The sequence below is a fragment of the Schistocerca nitens genome, chromosome 4, assembly GCF_023898315.1.
Source record: "Schistocerca nitens isolate TAMUIC-IGC-003100 chromosome 4, iqSchNite1.1, whole genome shotgun sequence".
Taxonomy (NCBI): Eukaryota; Metazoa; Arthropoda; class Insecta; order Orthoptera; family Acrididae; genus Schistocerca; species Schistocerca nitens.
Genome location: NC_064617.1, coordinates 311,281,662 through 311,305,471, shown reverse-complemented (window position 1 = coordinate 311,305,471; position 23,810 = coordinate 311,281,662).

Here is a 23,810-nt window from a genome sequence, read left to right as displayed (position 1 = left end):
CAGGCTGCTATTCTCCCATGGAGACGATCGTAGAGATGCTGGATGTAGTCCTGTGGAATGGCTTGCCATGCCATTTCCACCTGGCGCCTCAGTTGGACCAGCGTTCGTGCTGGACGTGCAGACCGCGTGAGACGACGCTTCATCCAGTCCCAAACATGCTCAATGGGGGACAGATCCGGAGATCCTGCTGGCCAGGGTAGTTGACTTACACCTTCTAGAGCACGTTGGGTGGCACGGGATACATGCGGACGTGCATTGTCCTGTTGGAACAGCAAGTTCCCTTGCCGGTCTGGGAATGGTAGAACGATGGGTTCGATGACGGTTTGGATGTACCGAGCACTATTCAGTGTCCCCTCGACGATCACCAGTGGTGTACGGCCAGTGTAGGAGATGGCTCCCCACACCATGATGCCGGGTGTTGGCCCTGTGTGCCTCGGTCGTATGCAGTCTTGATTGTGGCGCTCACCTGCACGGCGCCAAACACGCATACGACCATCATTGGCACCAAGGCAGAAGCGACTCTCATCGCTGAAGACGACACGTCTCCATTCGTCCCTCCATTCACGCCTGTCGCGACACCACTGGAGGCGGGCTGCACGATGTTGGAGCGTGAGCGGAAGACGGCCTAACGGTGTGCGGGACCGTAGCCCAGCTTCATGGAGACGGTTGCGAATGGTCCTCGCCGATACCCCAGGAGCAACAGTGTCCCTAATTTGCTGGGAAGTGGCGGTGCGGTCCCGTACGGCACTGCGTAGGATCCTACGGTCTTGGCGTGCATCCGTGCGTCGCTGCGGTCCGGTCCCAGGTCGATGGGCACGTGCACCTTCCGCCGACCACTGGCGACAACATCGATGTACTGTGGAGACCTCACGCCCCACGTGTTGAGCAATTCGGCGGTACGTCCACCCGGCCTCCCGCATGCCCACTATACGCCCTCGCTCAAAGTCCGTCAACTGCACATACGGTTCATGTCCACGCTGTCGCGGCATGCTACCAGTGTTAAAGACTGCGATGGAGCTCCGTATGCCACGGGAAACTGGCTGACACTGACGGCGGCGGTGCACAAATGCTGCGCAGCTAGCGCCATTCGACGGCCAACACCGCGGTTCCTGGTGTGTCCGCTGTGCCGTGCGTGTGATCATTGCTTGTACAGCCCTCTCGCAGTATACGGAGCAAGTATGGTGGGTCTGACTCACCGGTGTCAATGTGTTCTTTTTTCCATTTCCAGGAGTGTATTTACAGTCCATGTTTCACTTCCATACATGGCCACTCCACACAAATACTTTCAGAAACAACTTCCTGACATTTAAATCTATACTCGATGTTAACAAATTTCTTCAGAAACGATTTCCTTGCCATTGCCAGTCTACATTTTATATCCTCTCTACTTCGACCATCATCAGTTATTTTACTCCCTAAATAGCAAAACTCCTTTACTACATTAAGTGTCTCATTTCCTAATTTAATTCCCTCAGCATCACCTGATTTAATTTGACTACATTCCATTATCCTCGTTTTGCTTTTGTTGATGTTCATCTTATATCCTCCTTTCAAGAAACTGTCCATTCCGTTCAACTGCTCTTCCAAGTCCTTTGCTGTCTCTGACAGAATTACAATGTCATAGGCGAACCTCAAAGTTTTTACTTCTTCTCCATGAATTTTAACACCTACTCCAAATTTTTCTTTTGTTTCCTTTACTGCTTGCTCAATATACAGATTGAATAACATCGGGGAGAGGCTACAACCCTGTCTTACTCCCTTCCCAACCACTGCTTCCCTTTCATGTCCCTCGACTCTTATAACTGCCATCTGGTTTCTGTACAAATTGTAAATAGCCTTTCGCTCCCTGTATTTTACACCTGCCACCTTTAGAATTTGAAAGAGAGTATTCCAGTCAACATTGTCAAAAGCTTTCTCTAAGTCTACAAATGCTAGAAACGTAGGTTTGCCTTTCCTTAATCTTTCTTCTAAGATAAGTCGTAAGGTCAGTATTGCCTCACGTGTTCCAGTATTACTACGGAATCCAAACTGATCTTCCCCGAGGTCGGCTTCTACTAGTTTTTCCATTCGTCCGTAAAGAATTCGTGTTAGTATTTTGCAGCTGTGGCTTATTAAACTGATTGTTCGGTAATTTTCACATCTGTCAACTCCTGCTTTCTTTGGGATTGGAATTATTATATTCTTCTTGAAGTCTGTGAGTATTTCGGCTGTTTCATACATCTTGCTCACCAGATGGTAGAGTTTTGTCAGGACTGGCTCTCCCAAGGCCGTCAGTAGTTCCGATGGAATGTTGTCTACTCTGGGGGCCTTGTTTCGACTCAGATCTTTCAGTGCTCTGTCAAACTCTTCACGCAGTATCGTATCTCCCATTTCATCTTCATCTACATCCTCTTCCATTTCCATAATATTGTCCTCAAGTAAATCGCCCTTGTATAGACCCTCTATATACTCCTTCCATCTTTCTGCTTTCCCTTCTTTGTTTAGAACTGGGTTTCCATCTGAGCTCTTGATGTTCATACAAGTGGTTCTCTTATCTCCAAAGGTCTCTTTAATTTTCCTGTAGGCTGTATCTATCTACCCCTAGTAAGATAAGCCTCTACATCCTTACATTTGTCCTCTAGCCATCCCTGCTTAGCCATTTTGCACTTCCTGTCGATCTAATTATTCCTTTTTGCCGGCTTCATTTACTGCATTTTTATATTTTCTCCTTTCATCAATTAAATTCAATATTTCTTCTGTTACCCAAGGATTTCTACTAGCCCTCGTCTTTTTACCTACTTGATCCTCTGCTGCCTTCACTACTTCATCCCTCAGAGCTACCCATTCTGCTTCTACTGTATTTCTTTCCCCCATTCCTGTCAATTGTTCCCTTATGCTCTCCCTGAAACTCTGTACAACCTCTGGTTCTTTCAGTTTATCCAGGTCCCATCTCCGCAAATTCCCCCCTTTTTGCAGTTTCTTCAGTTTTAATCTACAGGTCATAACCAATAGATTGGGGTCAGAGTCCACATCTGCCCCTGGAAATGTCTTACAATTTAAAACCTGGTTCCTAAATCTCTGTCTTACCATTATATAATCTATCTGATACCTTTTAGTATCTCCAGGATTCTTCCAGGTATACAACCTTCTTTTATGATTCTTGAACCAAGTGTTAGCTATGATTAAGTTATGCTCTGTGCAAAATTCTACAAGGCGGTTTCCTCTTTCATTTCCTCCCCCCAATCCATATTCACCTACTATGTTTCCTTCTCTCCCTTTTCCTACTGTCGAATTCCAGTCACCCATGACTATTAAATTTTCGTCTCCCTTCACTACCTGAATAATTTCTTTTATTTCATCATACATTTCTCCAATTTCTTCGTCATTTGTAGAGCTAGTTGGCATATAAACTTGTACTACTGTAGTAGGTGTGGGCTTCGTATCTATCTTGGCCACAATAATGCGTTCACTATGCTGTTTGTAGTAGCTTACCCGCATTCCTATTTTCCTACTCATTATTAAACCTACTCCTGCATTACCCCTATTTGACTTTGTGTTTATAACCCTGTAGTCACCTGACCAGAAGTCTTGTTCCTCCTGCCACCGAACTTCACTAATTCCCACTACATCTAACTTAAACCTATCCATTTCCCTTTTCAAATTTTCTAACCTACCTGCCCGATTAAGGGATCTGACATTCCACCCTCCGATCCGTAGAACGCCAGTTTTCTTTCTCCTGATAACGACATCCTCTTGAGTAGTCCCCGCCCGGAGATCCGAATGGGGGACTATTTTACCTCCGGAATATTTTAAACAAGAGGACGCCATCATCATTTAATCATACAGTAAAGCTGCATGCCCTCGGGAAAAATTACGGCCGTAGTTTCCCCTTGCTTTCAGCCGTTCGCAGTAGCAGCACAGCAAGGCCGTTTTGGTTATTGTTACAAGGCCAGATCAGTCAACCATCCAGACTGTTGCCCTTGCAACTACTGAAAAGGCTGCTGCCCCTCTTCAGGAACCACACGTTTGTCTGGCCTCTCAACTGTTACCCCTCCGTTGTGGTTGTACCTACGGTACGGCTATCTGTATCGCTGAGGCACGCAAGCCTCCCCACCAACGGCAAGGTCCATGGTTCATGGGGGATGGGGACTCAGTATGGCCAGGTTGAACTCATCGCCTCCACATTCGTATGACAGTCGTGGGATTCCAACCAACGGGAGCAGCATTATCTCGTTACTCCTACCAAGTTAGTTCTGATATGCTAAATGAAGATGATTCAACACGTACATTATTGTACATGCAAGAATAATGCACAGTTGGCATTTGCCAATTTCAGAACACCTGATACCAGAAGAACAAAATATGCATGGAATAGGAGGCCCAGCAGCACACACTATATTTATCATACAGCAGATTTTAGAGAAAAAAATCCTGCCTTTAACTTATAGATGCACATAGCATTTGTAGACTTTGTCAGATATTAAAAATGATAATGGGAAACGGCAGTGGTCAGTAAAATGAAAATAATAGTTGTCCTGCCAAACAAAACATGTAGGACGAGTGTGTGCACTACCACCTTTCGTTTTTAATATTTATGTGGAAATCATAGCTCATTTCAAAAGAAAGTTTAATGACGTAGGCACTGAACCAGCAGAAGTAAAAGTGTGAAATGATTGACTGTGCGTTGAAGATGAATTATTACTTCGCGAATCAGAGCGTTCGCAGCATCCTACTTACGTGACGAAACAACACGTCGAAATTTCTAAATCGGAAACGAACATACTGACTTTCCATAGCAAAAGATAGAGCTGCAAATAAAACCACTTTTGATGGTTGATTACCTTGTGTTAGAAAAAGTATCAGATTGTGGCTACAGTACTAAACACGAAGAACATTAATGTACTCTCGTGTCCGTTCTACCTGTGACAGAGAGAAATTCAAGTCTGATTATTTACATACCTACATATACACCCACATCTCTACGCATATTCCTCAAGGCACCGTGCGGTGCCTGGCACGGTGTACGTTGTACCGCTATCATTTTCTTTCTTGTTTCATTTGTGAACAGAACGATGGAGAAACGATTGTCTATATTACCCAACATGAACTCTAATTTATCTTATATTCGTGGTGCTTACGTGATATGTATGTCGGTGGCAGCGGAATCATTCTACAGTCAGCTTCAAATGCCAGTTCTCTAAATTTTCTCGATAGAGTTTCGCGATAACAACATCGCCTTCCATCCAGTGATTCCCATTTTAGTTCCTGAAGAAGCTCTGTAATAGTTGCGCATTGATCGAACCTACCGGCAATAACTACAGCAGCCCGTCACTGAACTGCTTCGATGTCTGCATTTAATCCGACCAGGTGGGCATTCCGAATACTTGAGCAGTACTCAAGAATGGATCGCACCAGTGCCCTATATGTGGTGCCCTTTACAGATGAACCACACTTCCCTAAAACTCCCCCAACAAACGCAGGTTGACCATTCGCCTTCGTCACTACAATTCTTAAATTCTAATTCCATTTCAGCTCTCTTTTCAACGTTAAATCTAGCTATTTAATCGACCTGGCTGTGCCAGACAGCACACTACTAATGCTGTAATCGAACCTTACGGTATTATTTTTCTTATTGTCCGCATTAATATAATTTTTTTTATATTTAGAGCAAGCTGACATCCATCATACCAATTAGAAGTTGTCTCTAAGTTATGTCGTATACTCCTACAGTCACTCAACGACGGCACCTTTCCGTATACCACAGTTTAATCAGCAAACACTCGCAAACTGCTGCTCATCCAACCTGTCAGTTAATTTTGTAAATAGATAATATTAGCGGTCCTATCACACTCCCCTGGGACACTCCTGGCGATACACTCCTCGCACTCGAGGACCACTTGCTGGATTCTATTAGTTGACAGGTCTTTGAGTTCTTCATAGCTCTGGGAACCTATTCTGTATACTCGTATCGTTGTTAGCAGTCTGCAGTGGGATACTTGGTCAAATGCTTTTCGGAAATTTCGGAATGTTTGTAGGATATCATGTGACAAAAGGACAAGCTGAGTTTCAATACGCGATGCTTTCAAAAACCGTGCTGATCTGTGGAGAGAGGCTTTTCCATCTCGAGGAGTCAGATAATTAACAACTTCGGTGGGTAGTTTTATTGGTTCAAGATCGCGACCGGTTTCGGGCAGTTATAAATACATATTCATGGGTACAAGACTGCAAAAGAGAAAATCAAAGAGCTATAATAATAGACTGTGTAAGACTTGACACTTGTATGTTATAAGAAAAGTGGTTTCCGATGTCCAACTATAGATATTAGTTTGATACGATCGGGTTAGAATAAAATCATGGGTGTCGCACCAGATAGACACAGAATAACTTAAGAAAAGCGAGAATTCAAAGGAAGAAGAAATACTAACAAGTAAGGTAACAAACACCGTGAGACGCAGGCAGGTGATAGCGTCATTCGAAGACGAGATATGGAATGACGCGGAAAGCAGACGCGCACAAAAACTGGAGACCAAACAAGCGACCACCATATCACAAGGTAAAGTGAAGGCAGGAAGTGGTGAATAGCGTAAGCGGAGACTGACTAGCCCGGACACTATTTCACGACGTTACGTACGTCAGCTACCATTTTTTAAATAAGGGAACTTACATTGTCCATTTTGGATTGGGTAAAAACTTAATTCTTTTAATTTTGACTATGCATGCAAGCATATTATATATATACAGGGTGAGTCACCTAACACTACCGCTGGATATATTTCGTAAACCACATCAAATACTGATGAATCGATTCCACAGACCGAACGTGAGGAGAGGGGCTAGTGTAATTGGTTAATACAAACCATAAAAAAATGCACGAAAGTATGTTTTTTAACACAAACCTACGTTTTTTTAAATGGAACCCCGTTAGTTTTGATAGCACATCTGAACATATAAACAAATACGTAATCAGTGCCGTTTGTTGCATTGTAAAATGTTAATTACATTCGGAGATATTGTAACCTAAAGTTGACGCTTAAGTACCACTCCTCCGCTGTTCGATCGTATGTATCGAAGAGCACCGAATTACGTAGGGATCCAAAGGGAACGGTGATGGACCTTAGGTACAGAAGAGACTGGAACAGCACATTACGTCCACATGCTAACACCTTTTTAGTGGTCTTTTTCACTAACGCACATGTACATTACCATGAGGGGTGAGGTACACGTACACACGTGGTTTCCGTTTTCAATTACGGAGTGGAATAGAGTGTGTCCCGACATGTCAGGCCAATAGATGTTCAATGTGGTGGCCATCATTTGCTACACACAATTGCAATCTCTGGCGTAATGAATGTCGTACACGCCGCAGTACATCTGGTGTAATGTCGCCGCAGGCTGCCACAATACGTTGTTTCATATCCTCTGGGGTTGTAGGCACATCACGGTACACATTCTCCTTTAACGTACCCCACAGAAAGAAGTCCAGAGGTGTAAGATCAGGACAACGGGCTGGCAAATTTATGCGTCCTCCACGTCCTATGAAACGCCCGTCGAACATCCTGTCAAGGGTCAGCCTAGTGTTAATTGCGGAATGTGCAGGTGCACCGTCATGCTCATGCCACATACGTCGACGCGTTTCCAGTGGGACACACACTATTCCACTTCGTAATTGAAAACGGAAACGACGTGTGTACGTTTACCTCACCCCTCATGGTAATGTACATGTGCGTCAGTGAAAAAGACCAATAAAAAGGTGTCAGCATGTGGACGTAATGTGCTGTTCCAGTCTCTTCTGTACCTAAGGTCCATCACCGTTCCCTTTGGAACCCTACGTAATTCGGTGCTCTCCGATACACACGATCGAACAGCGGAGGAGTGGTACACAAGCGTCAACTTCAGGTTACAATATCTCCGGATGTAATTAACATTTTACAATGCAACAAACGGCACTGATTACGTATTTGTTTATATGTTCAGATGTGCTATCAAAACTAACGGGGTTCCATTTAAAAAAACGTAGGTTTGTGTTAAAAAACATACTTTCGTGCATTTTTTTATGGTTTGTATTAACCAATTACACTAGCCACTCTCCTCACGTTCGGTCTGTGGAATCGATTCGTCAGTGTTTGATGTGGTTTACGAAATATATTCAGCGGTAACGTTAGGTGACTCACCCTGTACATATTGCATTCTTAAAAAATAATGTCCCTCGAGAGGAAGCTTGAGAGGATATGAGTGAGGTTTGACCATCCACAACCTGAGGATAGAAACGCAACTTCCGGTTCCTCTAAAAGGTTGCAAATCATACTAGCATTGACTTTACTTATAACGAAATGACCTAATTAAATAAAGATCTATCCTAAAATACTAGTACAGCTCTTGATCCAAAGGCAGCTACCTCGGCAGGAATAAAGAACAGTCAGCTGCTGTTTTCTAACTGTTGCTGTAGTGAGGACATGTTCAAAATATTGCAGCTACCTCGCTTGTAGCTTACACAACTGGCGCTTTAGACCAAGTTTCTTACGATGCATGCACAAGAGATCATATCACTCTTAACCTTAGTAAAGCTATTACCTATAGATTAAAAAAAAAAACAGATTGGGCAGGATAAAGATTACGTAGGATTCCTAAGGTCACCATTTCTTAAAAAAAGATTGTCACTAAACGTAGCATTAACAAAAAAAAAAAACTTAAGCTTGACCAGGTCCTCATCATACAAGCAGACAACAGCCGTACCTCTTTTATCTTATAGAAAATTGATTACATTCAAAACGCTCCAGAATTTTCGTCTTCTAATAATATACTCGTTTGCCCTTTCAATCGTACCGCTAAATTCCTAAATTCATTGCCGAAACAAAAGAAGTAATTAATAAAAAAGAAATCTTTTAAGCACTTTCCAGAAAAAGGACATGTACAGTCGTGCTCAAAAGTATCCGAACGACCTGAATGTTGAATGTTAAGATCAATCGTGTTCACATCTTGGTCGAATCGCTGTACTTGTTCTTTAGTACCGATGTAGAGAAGTAAGACGTCATTGACGGAACGTTTATGGCAAACAACACTATGGAGGTAATGAGGAAAAACACTAAGAGAAATAGTATTCAATGTTGCTGACAAAAGTTTCGGCAATGATGCCTGCTAAGAAGGATCCTATGTCCAGCCCCTCAACCTGTTTACGCACGGCGTTATTAAATTTAAAGTAACTATGGTTTATAATCATCTTCATTAGAGCGAGAAATTCATTACTTACTTGTAAATCTAAGTCAGCGTGTTACTTTAAATTAGATTCTGTAATCGGGACGACTTCTTTTGTATGGATGTTTGTATATATGATGGTAACATCGAAGCTAGCAAACATGGGCGATGATGGTTCAAAAATGGTTCAAATGGCTCTGACCACAACTTAGAACTAGTTAAACCTAACTAACCTAAGGACACCACACACATCCATGCCCGAGGCAGTATTCGAACCTGCGACCGTAGCGGCCTCTCGGTTCCAGACTGCAGCGCCTAGAACCGCACGGCCACTTCGGCCGGCGGCGATGATGGTCTGATTTACAAGTTTGACGAATTCGTCCCTATTGTACACAGTATAATAGGTGGGAATATAATAATGTCCGCTGAGGAAATTATTTAACTCATTAGCTAAAATAAAATCAGGAGAATCCACTGCCTTAACAATAGGTCTCAGAGGGGAACAACTCCTACGGGGCTAAAACCTGTCATGCAAAGTGGGTGTTTTAGGGTTCATAGGTACAGTCGTGCTCAAAAGTATCCGAACGACCTGAATTGCATTTCGCCTGATTCGCATGCAACCGGCAAAACGCAGCTGTCCAGCAGGCAAGTATTTCACAGTTGCAAAACTCGCATCCACATCATTTACCTTAAATTTACACGCTGACCATAAATTCTAGTTCAAGGTGACACAGGTTTAAGTAACCTAATGTAGCGAAGACTGTTTGCCAGTGCTCTTTCTCACCGGAAAATATGCAATTCACTCATTTGGCTCCATAAGTACACTATAACAGTGATTTCTGTGTGTATGCAATGCATACAGATTGTAGAATTTAGTGGTGTTCTCTCTTCCACTTCTGTATACAATATGCCTGACCTAAACGGGCCCTTTATCATTACATTACCTGAGCAGTGCAACATCATACTGAAAATAGTAATGTACTTGTACTGACAACCTGACTTCGTTTTACATGATTTTGTAATCATTTAAATAAAACAACATGACCCTCCAGTGGGAGACATTTCGTCCCCCTTTTCCCTCTGTGAAATTTGTCAGTAAGCTTTTTCCTTTACAACCAGTGAAATGCGGCAGAGTACGGCCGGTAAACGATTCACAAACCACGATTTAGTGCCGTTAAGACGATTTCCTTAAACATTGTTGTAGCTGAAGGAAATTAGTTTCTTCTTAAATCGTCTTAAGCAGCAACGTTTACAGATATCTCAAATAGGAAAAAGCTCATTATCCTGGTACAAAGGTTGTAAAACAAACTTCCCACAGTTTGTGTGAGGTTGATCTTTTCGTTTGCCGGTAGGCAGCAAACGTGTCCCGGAGAACTCAGACGCATTCTGTTTCCAGAGGCAGATGATCGACCAATAAACCTCTCGCTAAAACATTGTTGAACCAAACTGTCATTACCAATGTGACAGAAAGCGAAATATATTGTAGATTCGCTTGAATTACACTCATAGCTTCAGCACTGAGAGGAAAGGAGCGATAAAAGTTTTGTTGACGTGTACTTTCGGTCGCCAGACGTCATATTAGCTAGTCTCGCGTTTAACTCAAGACTACAGTCGTAGTCAAGAGTAATGTACTAAGACTGCAGTCAAGACTTCCTCTGGGAAGTGCCGCAATCTACAATGTTGCCAGATCGAGCATATTGCCCGACATAGGATTCTGAGAGGAGCACGACTGTATTGTCCACCTCCCGTGAATGACTCGGTGGTCAATTTTTTGGTCTAAGACTATATCTGCAACACATATTGCACGCTGAAGACCCAGAAGAATAAAAAAAAACAAAAGTAGTTATTAGAGGAACGCTAACTATAGCGTTCGAAGTATTCAAAGTATTGTTTACGTGTGTGTAAACGCCTTCCAATGTCCAATCAAGAAAGACAAGGATATACAGTCTAGCTTCAATATTATAAATACGCCTCAGTTTGTGGATGAACTCAGGCTTAAGTTGATCATCATTTTGAATATTTAGCAGTACTGTACCCATTGGTGTTAAACTCGTATTCAACCAATGATTACCACAGCTACAGGAACACTTACGTGTGATAGCTCTTAGAGAAAATACTTACACAGTGCTATCAGACGAAAACATCAACCTGACACAAACCGCGGGAAGTTTGTTTTACAACCTCCGTACCTGGATAAAGAGCTTTTCATTATTGAGATATCTGTCAACGTTGCTGCATAAGACGATTTAAGAAGAAACTAAATTCCTTCAGCTACGACAATGTTTAAAGAAATCGTCTTATCGGCTCTAAATCGTGGTTTGTGAATCGTTTACAGGCCGTACTCTGCCGCATTTCGCTGGTTGGAAGGCAAAATGCTTAGTGACAAATTTCACAGAGGAAAAGGGGGACGAAATGTCTCCCACTGGAAGGTCATGTAGTTTTATTTAAATGATTACAAAATCAGCTAAAACGAACAGTCATGTTTTCAGTATAAGCACATTACTGTTGTCAGTATTATGTTGCATTGCCCAGGGCCTGTAATGATAAAGGGCCCGTTTAGGTCAGGCATATTATATACATAAGTGGAAAAGAGAGCACCACTAAATTCTACAACCTGTATGCATTGCATACACACAGAAATTACTGTTACAGTGTGCTTATGGAGCCAAATGAGTGAATTGCGTATGTTCCAGTGAGAGAGAGCACTGGCAAACAGTCTTCGCTACATTAGGTTACTTAAACCTGTGTCACTCTGAACTAGAATTTATGGTCAGCGTGTAAGTTTAAGGTAAATGAGTTGGATGCTAGTTTTGCAACTGTGAAATACTTTCCTGCATTATAGAAGCGAATCTCAAATTTGAACTAATATTGCGAAAATTTTGTACTTGGATAGTTTAGAATGAAAATCTTTCTGGTTTTTGCAAAGGAAAACAATTGATTTTCTAAAACATTGTCTGTCATACACAACTTGAAACAGATCATGTCGATCAAATCATATGGAAGAACTGACAGCGACGTATATCGGAAGGCAGTAAGATCTGTTGCCTTTTGGTTTGGCAGTACTCGATAGCCATTTCTAGGCGCAAGTAAATGAAGAAAGGCAGCGCGTTTTTGTCATCAAGTAACGTCTGCATCAATTACTTTAGTTTTAATGTAATCTTCGAGTAATTGCTGATTTTTGATATTAACATGGAAAGGATTCCGCAGACAGGGAAAGAACCTGTTCTTGGGAAACTACTTCTTTAGTGACCAAAAGGCATTAAATGATCTACAAGCACATGTGTTCCAGCAGCGGTATGAAGAAAATGATAGTAATAATGACGGTAATGATCGAATTATCCGGTAACTTCATACTTCACAGTGGATTTGCTCGAACTAAGAAATTTGCTGAATTTGTGAAAATTTCAAAATGGCTTGCCTATTATGCCTAGAAGAGTCTTCACATCCTGCTGACATGAGTATAACATAATCTCCTCGTCAGAAGCTTGCTTCTACTTAGCCATTGAATAGAGTCGCATTTTTTCCACCGAGACTAATTATGTAAACTAAGCACTTCATCCGTTACAGCACACTCTTGGGACTGGGAAATGTGGCCACAATGGTTTGGTGGAACGAACTATCAGAGGTGCTATGCGTGGGTTCAGGCATTTACTTTTAAGAGGCACCAACCGATTTGCTTTACCTCTGGTAACCTCTAGAGAAAGACGTTATAATCCAGAATCCGCATTAAACATCACGTTCCTTCATTACCAACTGGGCAGAGCCGGCTTACGTTGGGAAATGACATAGTGGAAATCATGGTAAACAGAAATACAGTCGCAAGTAAGCTTAATTACATTAGAAAATTCTATTTTATTTGATGAACCGATAGCCATTTAAATGAACAGGGCTCTTATTTTACTGATACTTGATTGAACTAGAGACGTTGAAAATTTGGTGCTGGACTGTGATCCGAATTCGTATCTCCTCTTTAGAGGATCTGACTCTCTCGGAACAGTATAGTTCAATCATTTCGTTCCTTTTCCCAAGACTGCATTCTTCTCTAGGTCTCCTCCAAAGGGAAGTATGTGGGTCCGAATACTGATCCAATACAAAAATATTCATAATATCATTTCAAGACCTATCACGTGCTTACCGGCCTGCCAATGAGAATTAACGTGCATTTTTAATGTCAGTTTATGTGTTCACAACAATCGCGTTAGGTGCCGTTATTTCTGGTTACTTACTGTTGGTGAGTAAGCAGTTTATACTTAAGCTATATTCGTGGATGCACGGTAGGTGTGCAGTTCGATTGTCGCTTAGGCACGAAATATTGCATCCTTAATTTACATTCATACACCTAGCAGCTGGTAAGAAAAACCTATACGTAACATTTGATTTTACTTGGTTAACAATCGGATTATGTGTTGGGTTCGTATCTCCGTCACAGAACTCCACATCATGCACTTCATCTTTAAATGCATGCACACTTTGTTACTGCAGAATGGAGGTACATCAGACATTTGTAGTGGTTAGTTAACAGGGACGAAGGATCTTGATACGAGTCCCGGTTTATTACAAAAATTGTCGTCCTTTATTGGCAAGTTTAGATCTGGTTACTGGAATTGGCATATGTTTCAGTAGTTCATGACTCTTCATTGCTATTTCTCAATATGACATGATAAGAATAAATTACATTGGATTAATTCTTGTTCCACAGATCATGAATACGACATTTCATAATGATGTGGAACGTGTTATTTTAATGAAAGGTTTCTTTACATACCATGATTCTATCTCTTTACAACAACTTTTTACTCTCTCTCTCTCTCTCTCATTTTTTTAAATTTCTCTCTCTCTGTCACACATACACACACACACTCACACACACTCACACACACACACACACACACACACACACACACACACACACACACACACACACACACACACATGGGCGTACCCAGGGAGGGACCAGGGGGGGCAGCTGCCCCCCCCCCCCCCTAGAAGATATTCGCAGTTTTTCAGTATTTCACTGTTTTATTTAATAAGGAATGCTGCATGTTTTCTCGGATTCTACAAGTGCATTCTTGCATTTAAAATGTTTATTAAAAGCAGTTTTTCACTGGTTTACTGTTTTATTTAATAAGAAGTGCTGTATATGTTGTCTCGAGTCCTTGTTTCCCGAGACTAGTATGACCTGCCCCCCCCCCACCCCCCCACCCCTTAGTTCAGATCCTGTGTATGCCCTTGCACACACACACACATTCATTTTTTCATTTTTATGTGTTTCTTATGCTCGACTATCAGCGAGGCACGAAAATTTCTGTGAATGAGTTCTTAGTTTTTAGTACACTTACGAAAGAAATATAAAAACAACTATGAGAGTTACTGATTTATGATGCTTCGTTTGCAGTCAGTTCTGAGTATTATCAGTAACTACGCTCCAGTCCCTAAACCTACTTACAGAAATGCGAATCAGACGCAATACGTATTCCAGGCCGTAGCAGCCGCGAGTTGGAGACGCCAGCTATGGTCACTTCCCAGCCTGCTGCAGGATCACATCGGTTCGTCTTCTTCCTGCTGGTACTGTAACTGTGATTTGGCAACAAGGCGGGGTATGTTTGGCAACTCTGTGATCGACGAATTACTTCCTGGTGTGCACGAAAATAAGCCTCAAAGTTCACTTGATTTTTCCTGTCATTTACATTGAATAATCTGAGTTATTATAGCTTGAGGTGTAATAAAAGATTGAAAATTTACGGTTTTCAGCCCAGGAAAGTCGTTGCACGTGGAAATGGCAACTAATCTCGTGCTTTAAGTAGCGGTTTACGAGTTCTAGCACCCATTGGCCTCGTAAGACGAAGCTAAGACACATACCTCTTTGCCAGCTTTTTGGTAACGTGCTGACATGTGAAAAAGCGTCTGTTATGGTACACAGTTCCAGTCTCAGTAACTGAAACCTTTTTTATCCCTTCTGTGGAAGAGCTTCAAGCAGTCAGGTCAAACACCGTTAAGGAAGTCGGAAGAAAATACTTTCGGCTCATAGTGGAATGGTGAAAAACTTACAATGGTGCACAACAGATAACGCCTCTTTCCGCTGCTGGGAAGCAAATTTTGGGTTCTAGGAATACGTAACTATATTTATGAAATGCCACATTTGCATACCTCTTGAGTATGACACAGCATACCAATTAAACACAGACCCAATCTAAATGAGTAGTATTTTACTAATTCGTGTCCATAGAGGCACGTTTGTGTTGGCCTACAGATACTCAGTTTTATTAAAACAGACTTTCATCGTAAGGTTATCGTGGGTAGTTTTATTTCATTTCTTATAATACAGTGCACAATTTTCGTAAGTTTTCCTTTAGTGTTGTTAAAACAATAGTAAACATGAGAGAGATATTAATCATCAAGGACATATGTGAATTCTCTGATGTTAGCTATAAGAGCCTGACAATGCACATGCAATTTATTGATTACATGCATGTAGAAAACTTGTTCTGAGTTAAAGCTGTCAAACAAGGTTTGAAGAAGAATAAAATGCCACTACCACACGACAGCTAATGCAGAAAATACTTTTCTGACGTTTTTTGGCACGATGCGCTCTCCCCATACATAATACCAAAAGTACGAGATGCATCTACTGCCTGGCTGTCTATTAAACCTGAAAAGAACAAAATGTCGTAGCAGTTAGCTCTGCGACTATTTTGGGTTGAAAAGTGAAGGGAATTATGTTCAAAGCTCCATTAGATTGATAACTTCAGCAGACAGCAGATTTGCGTTTTAAAAAACGTAGCAGTGAATGTACTCGAACTCGCGACATTTTATCTACGGCGCGACACTTACCATGAACTCAACAATTCCTCCAGAACTTCTGCATTCCACTGCGCTGTGAGATAACGCATATGGCTGGGTCTTGACTTCTGAGAGACAAAGACTTACAGCTTTTCTTTTGCACTGCACGACGTTTTCAACTAACAGAAAGCGCAGTAGAGTAACTCAAGTGGAAAGGAACACTTCCTATTTAAATTTCTGCATCCTACACTGTTGGCTGTTATGTGTAGGTGGCAGTTACGTGATTAAAAAATATAGTCGAATGTATGCACTGGGTAGCCGAGGCAGCTAGTTCATGGTGATTCGGTCAGCCAAGTAAGTGAATTTACTGAACATGCTGCAAATTACTACAGGGAGCCTGTGTGTAAGAATTCTCACCCAGTGTGGCGCAACGGCGTTATGATAGAAAAATGAGTCACAGAGAAGAGGATTTGGTGGTCTGTTGGACTGATGATAGGTTCACATACCTACGGTCTGTGTTCGATACCAACTCCTGCCAACGATTTTATATAGGGAGAGACAGATTCCATTGTCTTCTGGCTACACCAAGTGAAGGAGATATAATGGCACTGTGGTCTGAAATTCACATTAAATATGATATTCCTTCTCTACCAAGTAGACGTTAGTTTGAACCACAGTAAAGTCTGGAGTGGCGACATGTAGAAACTGTATCACCAGTAACCTTTCTTATACTAGTTATTTATTTCTAGTGACGAAACAAACGTTATGTAGAGTCACAGGACACTTATTCCATCTTTTATTTGAGCTTCTGTATGTCGATAAAATTGGTTCTGAATTGGGAATGCAACTCAGACCTCCATTAACGCGGAATTTGATCCCTTCGTGACAATACAGCTCGGCTAAAATTTGTTGTTTGTTCAAAACTGCAGATTCCTCAACATCTCCACATGTTGCGCGTGAATGGGTTCGAATCCTGGTCCGGCACTAAAGATTTCATTATGTATTATCAAGCTCTAGCATGAGAACACCTATCTGCCGGCGGATAATAATTTTGATGTTTTTGACTCCCAGTGAGACACAGACCTATTTGCGAGACCGCTGTAAGTTCAAGATGTTATTCCTAGCTGCTGATGGAGAAAAATTCGGTAGCTGACGTCTCTTTGTGTGTAGTCAACAACGATATGCGTGGGGCTCTATTTCCAGTCAGCAAAGAACTCTTCGTCATATTATTTCTAGTTCAAACATGCTCACATGTCGCTGCTGTTGCAATAAACCCATATTTAGCGTTCGTTTTCTCTAGAATATAACAGCGATAGGTGCCGGGATGGAGTCCTGGGAAGGAAAAAATTAATGTTTCGTCATTTCAGTTAAAACATCTAGCTACTGCCGAGAAAATCGGATATGTCACAGTTTATTGTGCTTCGATAGCAATCCGATTAGGTTCTGGGTTCGAATCCCTGTCCAACACAAAGCTTTACCTCACGGCATTTCAAGTAAGTTATTTGTGAAGAAGCAATATTTAACATCTCTCGTAGATCGTTAACAGGGACAGTAGGTGCTGGCTAGGAATTCGCGTCCGTTAAAAATGTCTGCGTTATGTAATTTAAAGTTGATGTTTGTTAACTGACACTGTCTAAATTCGAGGTATATTACTCTCTGTATGCACTCCGCCTTCAGGCCACAAGTGGCCCATCGGGACCATCCGACCGCTGTGTCATCCTCAGTGAGGATGCGGATAGGAGGGCCGTGTGGTCAGCACACCGCTCTCCCGGTCGTTGTGATGGTTTTCTTTGACCGGAGCCGCTACTATTCGCTCGAGTAGCTCCTCAATTGGCATCACGAGACTGAGTGCACCCGGAAAAATGGCAACAGCACATGGCGGCTGGATGGTCTCCCATCCAAGTGCCGGTCACGCCCGACAGCGCTACACTTCGGTGATCGCACGGGAACCGGTGTATCCCTAATCAGGAATGACTGTTAGTTTCCGTCAGTCACGAAATCTTTGCTTAGTCTGTATGACCTGGGTTTGAATTCATATGCAGAACGAGACGGTTCGTCTTGTTATTTGAAGTTCATACATGTTCTCAACTAGCTGTTCGTGAATAACTTAAATTTTTAATGTCATTTTGTGTTAAATAATAGGTACGGTATGTTATTTCCAGGAGTGAATGATGAATACAACGAACTTACTACGTGCATTACCTATCTGACGTAATAATGAGAGTGGTAACATTTCAGGTATGTCATTTGTTGTAATAAATGTGAACTGAGAAGCCTTAAGGACAGTCTTATCTGTGATAAGGTGTTCCCTGATATTTGTAGTATCGTGGTATTACTTTACATGTTGAGTTATTGCGATACAGAGCAGTGTTTTCTAGTGGTGACTTGTTGGAAGCATTTTCAATAGTCAAACGACTGTACCAAGGAGCGATTAGAGGACCTGCTAGACAGCTGCGTTTTGCCGGTTGCATGCAAATCAGGTGAAATGCAATTCAGGTCGTTCGGATACTTTTGAGCACGACTGTACCTATGACCCCTAAAACACCCACTTTGCATGACAGGCTTTAGCCCCGTAGGAGTTGTTCCCCTCTGAGACCTATTGTTAACGCAGTGGATTCTCCTGATTATACTTTAGCTAATGAGTTAAATAATATCTTGAGCGGACATTATTATTTTCCTGTGTAAAATAGGGACGAATTCGTCAAACTTGTAAATCAGACCATCATCGCCGCCGGCCGAAGTGGCCGTGCGGTTCTAGGCGCTGCAGTCTGGAACCACGAGACCGCTACGGTCGCAGGTTCGAATCCTGCCTCGGGCATGGATGTGTGTGGTGTCCTTAGGTTAGTTAGGTTTAACTAGTTCTAAGTTGTGGTCAGAGCCATTTGAACCATTTTTGAACCATCATCGCCCATGTTTGCTAGCTTCGATGTTACCATCATATATACAAACATCCATACAAAAGAAGTTGTCCCGATTACAGAATCTAATTTAAAGTAACACGCTGACTTAGATTTACAAGTAAGTAATGAATTTCTCGCTCTAATGAAGATGATTATAAACCATTGTTACTTTAAATTTAATAACGCCGTGTGTAAACAGATTGAGGGGCTGGCCATAGGATCCTTCTTAGCAGGCATCATTGCCGAAACTTTTGTCCCACATTGAATACTATTTTTCTCTTAGTGTTTTTCCTCATTACCTCCATAGTGTTGTTTGCCATAAACGTTCCGTCAATGACGTCTTACTTCTCTACATCGGTACTAAAGAACAAGTACAGCGATTCGACCAAGATGTGAACACGATTGATCTTAACATTCAATTTACGTTAGAGCTCCACAGTAACTCTACGTTAACGTTTTCAGATTTGAAAATAATGTTGCAAAATAATAAGATAACTTGTCACATATTTGGGAAAATAGCTAACGATTGAATCACCTGCAGAAATAAAAGATGTGTTTGTCACGTGTAGTGGTGAACTCTTGGTATCCAAGCAGCCCCTTAGGAAATAGGAATATAAAAATAAAATTGATATTATCAGGTACATTGCGGGTTCTAATAGCTACACAGTACAGGTTGTGGACACTCTTATCCATCAAATGGAATATAAAAAACTTCATAGCAGTCTCCATGGACAACCTTGAGATCCATTGATGACGACAGCCCGTGTAATTCAAACAGTCAGATATCCGATCTGAGTCCTATTTCAGAAAACGTTGGCCCATGGCTCAAAAAAGGTGGTGTCGGAGGGGCATTTTTATACAAAATATTAGTCTTATATATGGGTATCATGAAACTAGGATCCACAAACGTCACATGGGAGGAGGAATTTATCAAATTAAGTTGCAATGCCTATACATAGGTCATACGGGGCGCGCTTTTAACACCCGATTTATGAACATGAGGTCTTAAAAAATTTTATGTAGTAATTGAAAGTTAATGGGCACTCTGTTGGTGACGTAGCTACCTGTTTGAGTTGAGTGTCCTTGAGTGCCACCATAAAGGCCACGTACTTAATTTATTAAAGGAAATGGAAATTGTCCACAGCTAAACAAGTACCTTTAACTAGCAAACAACGCTGAAACAGTCCTTTTTGAAATAGCGCTCAATCCTCATCAATATTCCCCTCAGACCGGCCTCTCAAAGAAATTATATTTTTATTTCCCTAATTTTAGACACCCAATTCATAGTATTTTTCCCTTGTGGAAACTTAAGGTCGTTTTGTTCATTTTATTTTTATCCAGCTTGCCACTATCACCTCGTTCGTGGCTTTCTACGGTTTTTAATTTTTTTCTTTCACCTCATTTTTATATTTGACGACGTACATTTAAGTATCTTTGCACTACCAGACAAAAAAAAACACAATTTTGGAGTTTTCCAATTAACAAAAGATATATTCATACAATGACGGCTTTCACGACCGGGTGTTTCAGCTGCTGAGAATTCGTCGAAGTTCTATGGCCGTAGTCCATGGAACTCTTCTACACCAGACGTATCGTCCAAGGCTACGTTGGACATCTTCAGAGGTGCTCCTGGATGTGCTGAGTCTTGCCGACAAGTCCGACGCAGCACAACCAGCAGCACCTCTGAAGATGTCCAACGTAGCTTTGGATGAAACGTCAGAGATAGAAGAGTTCCATGGACCACGGCCATACAACCCGGAAGAATTCTCGGCAGCTGAAAAGATATATTGTTGCAAAAGTGCGTACGGAATACATGAAATGATTACATTTACAGATCAGTACCACAACCAGTTCTGCGATAAAGAGTTGTTGGATGACGACTCGTACGAGTCACTTCTTGTCCCATCATATCCCACACGTGCTAGATAGGAGACAAGTCCAGAGATCATCAAGGTCCGAGAAGTTGCTGCACGTCTTGCAGAGCACATTGAGTTTCGCGAGCAGTGTGTAGGTGAGCATTATTCTGTTGGAACAACACATTATCTTATTGCAAGGACGACAAAAGAACGGGCCTAACAACATTCTGCATGTACCAAGTGCATCCCCTCCAGAAACAACAAACGTGAACGAGAGTTGCTGCTTATCGCACCCCACACCACTAGGCCAGGGGTGAGGCCAGTGTGTCCTGGACGTATGCACTCCACGAGACAGTTCTCACAAGGTCTATGTCGAACGCACAAACGTCCGTCATTTGCTCGCTGGCAGAATCTGCTTTTATCGCTGAAGATTGCGCTGCACCATTCCATCAAGTGATCCTCTGATGGCAACAGTCGAGCCGTGCACTTCGATGCTGTCGCGTGAGTGGAAGACGGGTTGGCTCTGAGCACTATGGGACTCAACTGCTGAGATCATAAGTCTGGAAGACGGGCTAGAAGTGTAGCGAGCGTGCCCATAGTCATACTGCTAATAACCGGTTCGTTACAGTTCATGTTGACACGCCTGAGTTCACAAGCCCTCTCATCTGTGCTGTGCCAGCCAGTGTGGCCGAGCGGTTGTAGGCGCTTCAGTCTGCAACCGCGCGACCGCTACGGCCGCAGGTTCAAATCCTGCCTCGGGCATGGATGTGTGTGATGTCCTTAGGTTAGTTAGGTTTAAGTAGCTCTAAGTTCTAGGGGACTGATGACCTCAGATGTTAAATCCCCTAGTGCTCAGAGCCATTTGAACCATCTGTGCTGTGATAGCTGTACGATCTGACTGCTGCCTTTACAATACGACGAACATGGCGGGCGTCTGCGCTGCGTGGACGTGTGGAACCTCGACTATATGTGTGAGAATGTTCTCGTGACCACTGATACCAGCATCGTTGCACAACAGACTCAGCACGACCAACCTGTGCGGCAATTCTCCGAAAGGGCTATCCCGCCACTCGGACGGCCACTATTTGACCCCTTTCAAACTCACTCAGTTCGCTGTAGGAAGCACGGGTGCGTCTCCGTGACACAGTTGCCTGTTACTTTCACACGTTTGCGCTACACTCAGGCTTTTGGCTGTGAGAATTTCCTATTAAATGGTAAACAGAGCGAGCGCTCTGGTGGCTGTGCCACTACGCAATCTGTTGGCGGACGACGTTGAAACCGTTATCAGTACATCTACTACAAGGTTACATGTGCCATCATCGGATCAAAATCGACGTCGCCTTTCAAGATGTACCATTGTTTTTGTTGCCGGAAGTGTATATTATGAATTCACCATCTGATAGCGATCGAGCTAGTCAGTAAACTCTCACGCTATTCGCCTTTAGATGGCATCACTGTCCCTTGTAATATGACGGTCGCTAGTTTTCGTGAAAACTACACGACCAACGGTGTAAATTATCTCACGTTGTTCGGTGATATGTCTCTCCTTTCTTTACTTCCTCTGACTTCACATTTTTCTTAGCTAATTTTATGGGTATCGGTGAGACATCCGTGTTTTCATTCTGACTAACGAGATCATACCAACAACATACTTGTAGTTAGACAGCGAATCCCATCTATTTTTACAATAAACATGTCTTGTTCAGTCTACATCTACATCTACATTTATACTCCGCAAGCCACCCAACGGTGTGTGGCGGAGGGACTAAGCCGAGTGATCATGGCGGTGAGTGTCGGCGGATGACGCGGGGGTTGGGATTGGCGGGAGGGAGGCACGGAAGGGGCAGGGGTGAGGGAGGCATGAGGGCCAAAGCAGGTGACAGGGTTGCGGGAAAGGTGATCTGTGTGAAGGGTAGTGCTGGTGGTAATCCGTAAGGATATTGCCCTTCGATTGTGCCTTTCCGGTTCTAATCGAAGCGATAGGTATTTGCAGGTGCCTGCCACCCTGCAGCGGTCCAGCCAGCAGCCAGCAGCCTGCAGCGGTTCCCGCCAGCAGCCAGCAGCGGTTCCAGCCAGCAGCCAGCAGCCGTCCCAGCCAGCAGCCAGGAGCGGTTCCAGCCAGCAACCAGCAGCGGTTCCAGCCAGCAGCAGTCCCAGCCAGCAGCCAGCAGCGGTTCCAGCCAGCAGCGGTTCCAGCCAGCAGCCAGCAGCAGTTTCAGCCAGCAGCCAGCAGCGGTTCCAGCCAGCAGCCAGCAGCCGTCCCAGCCAGCAGCCAGGAGCGGTTCCAGCCAGCAACCAGCAGCGGTTCCAGCCAGCAGCAGTCCCAGCCAGCAGCCAGCAGCGGTTCCAGCCAGCAGCGGTTCCAGCCAGCAGCCAGCAGCAGTTTCAGCCAGCAGCCAGCAGCGCTCCCAACCAGCAGCCAGCAGCGGTTCCAGCCAGCAGCCAGCAGCGGTCCCAGCCCGCAGCGGTCCCAGCCAGCAGCGGTCCCAGCTGGCCAGCCACCAGCAGCAGCAGCAGCAGCGGCGTCTCCTTCATCGTTCTCCGTACCTTATACTCTGTGTTTCTCGTCGCCTTGTTTGCTTCTTTGTCCTGTCCTGTGTCTTTCCCCTTTTCATAATGTCAACCCCCACCACCACTGCCATCATATACACATCCCCCTCCGCCGCCGCCACCACTATCACCTGGTGCGCCCAATCAACCCCCCCCTCAGTCCATCCCCCCATCACTCTCCTGTCTCCCTCACTATTTGTCGCCCGGAGGGCCTTGGCCCACGCTCAACTCTCCCCTTTCCCTTCATCATTACCGTCGCCATCGCCATCGCCCTCACCATCTCCGGCGCCGACTCCAACACTGGGACCTGCCACTCCACGCCACCTTCCAGTTACTCCCGTCCCCCACACCTCCTCCACCGCCGTCAAATGCCCCAGTGGCACCCCTGCCTCCTCTGCTCCTAAAAAGGCTCCGCCTCGTCCCCCTTCAACTGCCCAGGATGCCATGGATGTCTCCCCGCCTGTGTCTGCCCCCTCCTCCTCCTCCTCCTCACCCTCCTCCTTAGCTACCTCCTCACCCATCCTGGTCCCTACCTTCTTGAGGACCGGAACCT